At 60.6% G+C, this 10,382-nt stretch overlaps 1 non-coding gene across 1 annotated transcript; it reads left to right on the top strand.

Annotated features, from left to right (window-relative positions):
- The first annotated feature begins 4,311 nt into the window (after nt 1–4,311).
- Nucleotides 4,312–4,477, top strand: LOC140916657 (U1 spliceosomal RNA). Its single transcript, XR_012160575.1, has one exon. It is a non-coding gene; the product is annotated as a U1 spliceosomal RNA (small nuclear RNA).
- The last annotated feature ends 5,905 nt before the right edge of the window (nt 4,478–10,382 follow it).

The following is a 10,382-nucleotide window of genomic DNA, read 5'->3' as shown; positions in this document are numbered from 1 at the left end:
ACTGTCTCAAAATATGATCCAGTGGTCACAGATGGTTCAATACAACAAGTCTCCTTGTACTAGCAACTTGTCCACCCTCTCGAAGCATAAGTAAAACAACAGGATGAGTGGATTTTTTTATGTAGGGAGGTGGTGGAATCTCCATCCTTAGAGGTTTTTAAGGCCTGGCTTGACAAAGCCCTGGCTGGGATGATTTAGTTGGGGTTGGTCCTGCTTTGAGCAGGGGATTGGACTAGATGACCTCCTCAGGTCTCTTCCAACCCTAATATTCTATGATTCTATGATTTCACCCAGCCAGGTGGTTTTCTTTGTATTTTAGCTACAACAGTGTCTTTGAGAGTAGGATCTGCCAATTGTGCTTTCTTGAGGTCTTCTCAACTAAGCTGAGGCAGGGAGGTGCAGTGCAGGTTAGCAACACAACATGGATACCGCAGAAGCAGTCTTCAGGGGGAGCTCCCAGCATCTCTACCATGGGTGGCAGATATAATAGGCCAGGGGAGGCTAAGCCTCCCCAAACAGGATGCGGTGTCTGGCCTGCCACTTGTGAGTGCCGCCGAAAAGGCAGCCAGGCCGTGGCCCTGCCCCCACATCCACTCCGCGGCCCCATTCCTGCGTCCTGCTCTTCCCCTGTGGCCCTGCTCCTCTTCCTGTCCCCAATCCGCCCCCTCCCCAAGACAAATGCTGACCACGCTTCTCCACTGCGGCCCCCAGGGGGAGGCAAAGAGGTGCAGGCAGTGGGCCCCTTGGGGGAGGGGGTGAAGAGGCACGAGCGGCGGGTAGGGGGGCCTCAGAGGAGGGGGCCGAGTGGGAGAAGGGCCTGGGGTGGAATAGAGGTGGAGCATGGGTGGGGCTTCAGGGGGAGGAGGCTGAGCAGGGGCAGGCCTTGGGGAAGAGCAGGGGGTAGGGCCACAGTCCAGGCACCAGTGGCCCTTTCCCCTTCTAGGGAGCTTCCAGTGCTCAGGCCCAGCCTCCCAAAATGCGGGAGTCACACACCGCCCATGATCTCTACTACTCTGTCTATGCTGGCTGTAGTAAACCCAGTTTGGGTAGACAGCAATTTGCACAATGCCCTCTCCTGGTGCTGATATTTCCAACCACGCGTCGCTAGGCCAGTCGGCCATGTGGAGAAAAAGCCAGAACATTGGCAGCAATATTGCTTTTCCTGGGCTGATGCTGAATGTGCAAGTCACATGCAGCTAGCACATCAGTGATGCCCAGCTGCATCCAGTTTGGCTGATTGCATAACATATGTGAGTAGGTTGTTATCAGTTCTGATGGGACACTGCTCCAGATAGGTAATCATGAGATGTTTCTACCACAGCCGATTTCAATGCCAAGAACTGCAGCTCATGCACTGGGAAGTTCCTCTGAAGATGTTAGACTGAGGCTATTTCACTAGGAGGGTGGTGAAGCACTGGAATGCGTTACCTAGGGAGGTGGTGGAATCTCCATCCTTAGAGGTTTTTAAGGCCCGGCTTGACAAAGCCCTGGCTGGGATGATTTAGTTGGGGTTGGTCCTGCTTTGAGCAGGGGATTGGACCTCCTCAGGACTCTTCCAACCCTAATCTTCTATGATTCTATGATACAGGATGATGGCCCCCAGGATGTTCCTGATGTAGCCAGCACAGTACCCAGGCCAGCCAGACAGGCATACACATGCCACAAAGATGGTTTGTCTGAACAGGCAAATGCTAGAACAGTAGCTTCCATGAGACTCTTGATCAAAACACTGTGCAGAAAGTGTGTGCACACCTAGTGTCCCTCGCTCACCAAACGGCTCTCTGCCTTTGGGATTGGGCCTCTTGGTTCTCTCAAATGTACGTCTTCTCTGGGTATCTGGTGTCAGCTCATTCAAGGGACAAACGATAGTAGAATATCCCTTAACAAAGCGCCAGTAATACCAGCAGAATCCAAGGAAGCTGTGGTGGGGGAGGAGCCAGTGGCCGTGATGTGTGAGGAGCCAGTGGCTGGGGTATGGGAGGACCAGTGGCCATGGTGTGGGAGGAGCCGGTGGGTGTGGGATAGGTGGGAGACCCAGGGGAGACCTGGTCTCCCCACAGTCCCAGCCAGAGGAATCCTTCCTCCTCCAGCTGGCCGGTCTCCTAGCCTAGATTCAAAGTAAAAGGCAGTTTCCTCCCACCCCAAGATTAGGGTGACCAGGTGTCCGGTGAAAGTGAGCAAGTGAGCGAGGGTGGGGAAGAGTGAGCGGGAGCGGGGCCTCAGAGAAGGGGTGGGGAAGTCCGGGGCCTCCAGAAGGGAGGGGCAACGGATGGGGCAAAGGGTGTTCGGTTTTCTGCGATAGAAAGTTGGAAACCCTCCCCAGGATTCTTGCAGTTCAGTGGAACCCAGGGCAGCTTAGAGCTCGGGATGCTGTGGGGAAAGCTGTGCCAGGCTCCAGCTCCTCCTGCAGACACCCCCTTTAGTGGAGACACCAGACGCTCCTTGTAGGCACCAAACACCAGTCCCGCGCTGGGTTGGGGAGCAGCCAGCCACTGCCTGCTGGGAGAATGTCCTGGACCAGAACCTGGGGGAATCAGACAATTGCAGGGTAACACAGCAGAGTCCACTTGACTGAGAGCTTCCCGTGCCCATGGTGTGGGAAGATGGAACTGGGATGAGCAGGCTGGAGTCAGGGGAGTGAGCGAGGGGGCTGTGGAGGAGTGACCAGGCTGGATGGGGAGCCAGTGGGTTGGTGCGGGGGAGCATACAGTCTGGGGGATTTGCCAGTGGGCTGAGAGAAGCAGACAGCCGGGGGGAGCTGCCTATGAACTGGAGCAGAGTAAATGCTCTAACTTTGAACACGTCTGGAAATAACGACTTTAAAAATGTATCATTCTGAAAACTAATTAAGCAGGGAGGCTGTGGCCGGCAGGGGAAGTAGCTTGTGAGTAACACGGCACTGGAAATGCTCTTGTGCTTTCCAAATTGGCAGGGAGTGCACTTGAATGTTTAACCCTACACATTCCCTGTGGGCTCTGGGCCTCACAGGTCTGTGCTGGACCCCCAGAGACTCCAGCTTCTCATGCCCCGACACTTTTTGCCCCACAGCTGCTGCTAGGGCTCGTCTCTTCCCACACCATGGGTAGCAGGTGCTGTGGGCTAATCTCCACCCTCGCTCTCAATCTTGCTTCCCCCATGAGGGGCCCATGGCATGCCCTGCCCCAGGGGCCTCCCGGGCACTAGGAGCACGGCATGCCCTGCCCCACGGGGCTCCCAGGCACTAGTAACATGGCACGCCCTCCCCGGGGGCCTGCTGTGTGGTAGGACCATTCCCTATGGCTGGGCCTTTGTGTATGCATGCTCCCTGCCCAGAGTGCACCCACACATTGCTTCAGACCCCAGGGCACTGCAGGTCCAAACCTGCATCAATCAGTGCTGAGTGTGGCAGGAGGGCTGCGGAGCTCAGATCTCCTCACCTCACTTTGGGCCCCAGTCCTGGAGGGGAATCTAGTCCCAGGGTGCTGGATTGTGGCTGCTGCCACTGAGGGAAAGGCCTGGCCAGCTCAGGGCCACCTAGCTACCCCAGCAGACCTCGCCGTAGGGAAAGTTCCAGGAGCAGGTGGGGGGCTGGGGCCTTGCCCAGGAAGTCCAGGTTCATGGTTAGTCCTGGCTGAAGGCTCAGGGGAGGGACTGGCACTTGTTCTGACCCCATTCGCTCCATCCTGTTCGGGTGCCATGTCCATTGCCCTGGACAGCGAATCTGGCAGCAGGCAGAGGAACCCCCTCGCCCAGCATGAGGGCCCAGCACTGCAGCCTGCTATGGGCATGACAGGGCTCACAGCCTTGTCACTGCATTGCCTGCTGTGCCAGCCCAGGCCACTGCTCCTAGCCCCACCAAGTCCCTGAGCAGCCCCTACCCGAGCTGCCCTGGGCATGGCAGGCAGACATGGCATTCACTATACCCTCACTAGGGTGCAGGGCAGCGCTGGAATGGGCAGCACCCTCCCTGGTCCCCTTCTGGGATGCTAAACAGGAGGCTCTGCCCTCGTTCCTTGACCCACAACTCCCACCCTCCCTGCATGAGCTCCCCTCCATCCCAGCGAACGCTTCTGTCCTGCTCCCCACAGCACCCCCTGCTGGGATAGGCTGGGGCTGGAGTTGCTGGAAGCCCCCACCAGCCAATGCTTTGTCCTGCTCCCCACGGCACCCCCTGCTGGGATAGGCTGGGGCTGGAGTAGCCAGGAGCTCCCGCCCCGACCCAGTGCTCTGTCCTGCTCCCCATGGCGCCCCCTGGTGGGAGAAGCTGGGAGTGCAGGTGCTGGGCCTTGGGAGGTGGTTCCCACTTTGCAGCCCTTAGCATTCTCTCCCTGGCTACTTACCTGGCAGGGGAGATACCATGGTAACGAAGGTGGTTTTCTCAGGGTGAAACTCATCCATTGCACTGCGGGTGTGCTGACCCCTGCGATTTCCCCAAATGCGGGAAACTCGACTGCATAATTTGTAGAAGGGTGGTGCGAAGCATGTGTACAATAGCACCCAGCGCTGTGGTGTTTGTTTGCAGGTTTGATCAGCCCCCTGGAACGAGCCTGGAGTGTCTGTCTCCACACAAAGAGTGGCAATGGGGAGATGAAAGCCTAGTTCATAAATATGTAAAAATAAAAGCCGTCACTCTGCCGAGCCCACCAGCACCACGAGTGACCTTTCCCAAACAATGTGCGCTGGAGGCACAGTCGCACGCCAGGCAGGCGTTGCCATGGCAAAGAAGGAGAGCAGAAAACACAGTGCAATTAAAGAGGAAAAAAACCCAGCAGCCCCCACTGGGTGGCACGGCCCTGCGTGCTGTTTGCCGTGGGAGCCACTCGCTCGGCTTTATTAAAGTGCCCTTTTGCACAGTGTAAATGTCACTGGGATCTCACCTGCCTCATGCCGCCCACTGAGTTACTGTATCCCCTGGGGCGAAGCACAGGCTGGGCTGAGGGAGAGGGAACCAGTACTGGAGCCCCACACTTTCCCATGGGCAGGCACACACACATGCACACACACAAGCAGAAGAGCCAGAGCAATATGCTCATGGCCCAGCTCCTCTGGGAACCTCTGGTGCCAGAGTCCAGTCAGGCTTTACTGAGCACCTGGGCCAGTAAGTCTGTCCACCACAAGCCCACAAAGGCATCCAGTGACCTGCCTATGAATTCTCCCAGCCACTCCACACAGCCATGTTGGCTAGTCATGGCAATGTCCTCCCTAGCTGTGCTCCTGCGTCTGTCCCACCCCAGCACTGAGTGACATTCTCCCAGCCCTGCTCCTGCGCCTCCATCCATCCCACCCCAGCACTGAGCGACGTTCCCTCAGCCCTGCTCCTGAACCTCCATCCATCCCACCCCAGCACTGAGCGACGTTCCCTCAACCCTGCTCCTGAACCTCCAACCATCCCACCCCAGCACTGAGCGACGTTCCCTCAGCCCTGCTCCTGCGCCTCCATCCATCCCACCCCAGCACTGAGCGACGTTCCCTCAACCCTGCTCCTGAACCTCCAACCATCCCACCCCAGCACTGAGCGACGTTCCCTCAGCCCTGCTCCTGCGCCTCCATCCATCCCACCCCAGCACTGAGCGACGTTCCCTCAGCCCTGCTCCTGCGCCTCCATCCATCCCACCCCAGCACTGAGCGACGTTCCCTCAGCCCTGCTCCTGAACCTCCAACCATCCCACCCCATCACTGAGCAACGTTCCCTCAGTCCTGCTCCTGCACCTCCAACCATCCCACCCCATCACTGAGCAACGTTCCCTCAACCCTGCTCCTGCGCCTCCATCCATCCCACCCCAGCACTGAGCGACGTTCCCTCAACCCTGCTCCTGCGCCTCCATCCATCCCACCCCAGCACTGAGCGACGTTCCCTCAGCCCTGCTCCTGAACCTCCATCCATCCCACCCCAGCACTGAGCGACGTTCCCTCAACCCTGCTCCTGAACCTCCAACCATCCCACCCCAGCACTGAGCGACGTTCCCTCAACCCTGCTCCTGCGCCTCCAACCATCCCACCCCATCACTGAGCGACGTTCCCTCAGCCCTGCTCCTGCGCCTCCATCCATCCCACCCCAGCACTGAGTGACGTTCCCTCAGCCCTGCTCCTGCGCCTCCATCCATCCCACCCCAGCACTGAGCGACGTTCCCTCAGCCCTGCTCCTGCGCCTCCATCCATCCCACCCCAGCACTGAGCGACGTTCCCTCAGCCCTGCTCCTGAACCTCCAACCATCCCACCCCATCACTGAGCAACGTTCCCTCAGTCCTGCTCCTGCACCTCCAACCATCCCACCCCATCACTGAGCAACGTTCCCTCAACCCTGCTCCTGCGCCTCCATCCATCCCACCCCAGCACTGAGCGACGTTCCCTCAACCCTGCTCCTGCGCCTCCATCCATCCCACCCCAGCACTGAGCGACGTTCCCTCAGCCCTGCTCCTGAACCTCCATCCATCCCACCCCAGCACTGAGCGACGTTCCCTCAACCCTGCTCCTGAACCTCCAACCATCCCACCCCAGCACTGAGCGACGTTCCCTCAACCCTGCTCCTGCGCCTCCAACCATCCCACCCCATCACTGAGCGACGTTCCCTCAGCCCTGCTCCTGCGCCTCCATCCATCCCACCCCATCACTGAGCGACGTTCCCTCAGCCCTGCTCCTGCGCCTCCATCCATCCCACCCCAGCACTGAGCGACGTTCCCTCAGCCCTGCTCCTGAACCTCCAACCATCCCACCCCAGCACTGAGCGACGTTCCCTCAGCCCTGCTCCTGAACCTCCAACCATCCCACCCCAGCACTGAGCGACGTTCCCTCAACCCTGCTCCTGCGCCTCCATCCATCCCACCCCAGCACTGAGCGACGTTCCCTCAGCCCTGCTCCTGAACCTCCAACCATCCCACCCCAGCACTGAGCGACGTTCCCTCAACCCTGCTCCTGCGCCTCCATCCATCCCACCCCAGCACTGAGCGACATTCCCTCAGCCCTGCTCCTGCGCCTCCATCCATCCCACCCCAGCACTGAGCAACGTTCCCTCAGTCCTGCTCCTGCACCTCCAACCATCCCACCCCATCACTGAGCAACGTTCCCTCAGCCCTGCTCCTGCGCCTCCATCCATCCCACCCCAGCACCGAACGACGTTCCCTCAACCCTGCTCCTGAACCTCCATCCATCCCACCCCAGCACTGAGTGACGTTCCCTCAGCCCTGCTCCTGCGCCTCCATCAATCCCACCCTAGCACTGAGCGACGTTCCCTCAGCCCTGCTCCTGAACCTCCATCCATCCCACCCCATCACTGAGCGATGTTCCCTCAGCCCTGCTCCTGAACCTCCACCCATCCCACCCCAGCACTGAGCGGCGTTCCCTCAACCCTGCTCCTGCGCCTCCATCCATCCCACCCCAGCACTGAGCGACGTTCCCTCAGCCCTGCTCCTGAACCTCCAACCATCCCACCCCAGCACTGAGTGACGTTCTCCCAGCCCTGCTCCTGCGCCTCCATCCATCCTACCCCAGCACTGAGCGATGTTCCCTCAGCCCTGCTCCTGAACCTCCATCCATCCCACCCCAGCACTGAGCGACGTTCCCTCAACCCTGCTCCTGAACCTCCATCCATCCCACCCCAGCACTGAGCGACGTTCCCTCAGCCCTGCTCCTGCGCCTCCATCCATCCCACCGCAGCACTGAGCGACGTTCCCTCAGCCCTGCTCCTGCGCCTCCATCCATCCCACCCCAGCACTGAGCGACGTTCCCTCAGCCCTGCTCCTGAACCTCCAACCATCCCACCCCAGCACTGAGCGACGTTCCCTCAGCCCTGCTCCTGCGCCTCCATCCATCCCACCCCAGCACTGAGCGAGGTTCCCTCAGCCCTGCTCCTGAACCTCCAACCATCCCACCCCATCACTGAGCGACGTTCCCTCAGCCCTGCTCCTGAACCTCCATCCATCCCACCCCAGCACTGAGCAATGTTCCCTCAGCCCTGCTCCGGCGCCTCCATCCATCCCACCCCAGCACTGAGCAACGTTCCCTCAGCCCTGCTCCGGCGCCTCCATCCATCCCACCCCATCACTGAGCGACGTTCCCTCAGCCCTGCTCCTGAACCTCCAACCATCCCACCCCAGCACTGAGCAACGTTCCCTCAGCCCTGCTCCTGAACCTCCAACCATCCCACCCCAGCACTGAGTGACATTCTCCCAGCCCTGCTCCTGCGCCTCCATCCATCCCACCCCAGCACTGAGCGACGTTCCCTCAGCCCTGTTCCTGCGCCTCCATCCATCCCACCCCAGCACCGAACGACGTTCCCTCAACCCTGCTCCTGAACCTCCATCCATCCCACCCCAGCACTGAGCGACGTTCCCTCAGCCCTGCTCCTGCGCCTCCAACCATCCCACCCCAGCACTGAGCGACATTCCCTCAGCCCTGCTCCTGCGCCTCCATCCATCCCACCCCAGCACTGAGCAACGTTCCCTCAGTCCTGCTCCTGCACCTCCAACCATCCCACCCCATCACTGAGCAACGTTCCCTCAGCCCTGCTCCTGCGCCTCCATCCATCCCACCCCAGCACCGAACGACGTTCCCTCAACCCTGCTCCTGAACCTCCATCCATCCCACCCCAGCACTGAGTGACGTTCCCTCAGCCCTGCTCCTGCGCCTCCATCAATCCCACCCTAGCACTGAGCGACGTTCCCTCAGCCCTGCTCCTGAACCTCCATCCATCCCACCCCATCACTGAGCGATGTTCCCTCAGCCCTGCTCCTGAACCTCCACCCATCCCACCCCAGCACTGAGCGGCGTTCCCTCAACCCTGCTCCTGCGCCTCCATCCATCCCACCCCAGCACTGAGCGACGTTCCCTCAGCCCTGCTCCTGAACCTCCAACCATCCCACCCCAGCACTGAGTGACGTTCTCCCAGCCCTGCTCCTGCGCCTCCATCCATCCTACCCCAGCACTGAGCGATGTTCCCTCAGCCCTGCTCCTGAACCTCCATCCATCCCACCCCAGCACTGAGCGACGTTCCCTCAACCCTGCTCCTGAACCTCCATCCATCCCACCCCAGCACTGAGCGACGTTCCCTCAGCCCTGCTCCTGCGCCTCCATCCATCCCACCGCAGCACTGAGCGACGTTCCCTCAGCCCTGCTCCTGCGCCTCCATCCATCCCACCCCAGCACTGAGCGACGTTCCCTCAGCCCTGCTCCTGAACCTCCAACCATCCCACCCCAGCACTGAGCGACGTTCCCTCAGCCCTGCTCCTGCGCCTCCATCCATCCCACCCCAGCACTGAGCGAGGTTCCCTCAGCCCTGCTCCTGAACCTCCAACCATCCCACCCCATCACTGAGCGACGTTCCCTCAGCCCTGCTCCTGAACCTCCATCCATCCCACCCCAGCACTGAGCAATGTTCCCTCAGCCCTGCTCCGGCGCCTCCATCCATCCCACCCCAGCACTGAGCAACGTTCCCTCAGCCCTGCTCCGGCGCCTCCATCCATCCCACCCCATCACTGAGCGACGTTCCCTCAGCCCTGCTCCTGAACCTCCAACCATCCCACCCCAGCACTGAGCAACGTTCCCTCAGCCCTGCTCCTGAACCTCCAACCATCCCACCCCAGCACTGAGTGACATTCTCCCAGCCCTGCTCCTGCGCCTCCATCCATCCCACCCCAGCACTGAGCGACGTTCCCTCAGCCCTGTTCCTGCGCCTCCATCCATCCCACCGCAGCACTGAGCGACGTTCCCGCAGCCCTGCTCCCGCGCCTCCATCCATCCCAACCCATCACTGAGCGACGTTCCCTCAGCCCTGCTCCTGAACCTCCAACCATCCCACCCCAGCACTGAGCGACGTTCCCTCAGCCCTGCTCCTGCGCCTCCATCCATCCCACCCCAGCACTGAGCGACGTTCCCTCAGCCCTGCTCCTGAACCTCCAACCATCCCACCCCAGCACTGAGTGACGTTCCCTCAGCCCTGCTCCTGAACCTCCAACCATCCCACCCCAGCACTGAGCGACGTTCCCTCAGCCCTGCTCCTGAACCTCCATCCATCCCACCCCATCACTGAGCGACGTTCCCTCAGCCCTGCTCCTGAACCTCCAACCATCCCACCCCAGCACTGAGCAACGTTCCCTCAGCCCTGCTCCTGAACCTCCAACCATCCCACCCCAGCACTGAGTGACATTCTCCCAGCCCTGCTCCTGCGCCTCCATCCATCCCACCCCAGCACTGAGCGACGTTCCCTCAGCCCTGCTCCTGAACCTCCATCCATCCCACCCCAGCACTGAGCGACGTTCCCTCAGCCCTGCTCCTGCGCCTCCAACCATCCCACCCCAGCACTGAGCGACGTTCCCTCAGCCCTGCTCCTGCGCCTCCATCCATCCCACCCCAGCACTGAGCGACGTTCCCTCAGCCCTGCTCCTGCGCCTCCATCCATCCCACCCCA

The sequence above is a fragment of the Lepidochelys kempii genome, chromosome 8 (assembly GCF_965140285.1).
Source record: "Lepidochelys kempii isolate rLepKem1 chromosome 8, rLepKem1.hap1, whole genome shotgun sequence".
Taxonomy (NCBI): Eukaryota; Metazoa; Chordata; order Testudines; family Cheloniidae; genus Lepidochelys; species Lepidochelys kempii.
This window is presented reverse-complemented; position numbering and strand designations above follow the sequence as displayed.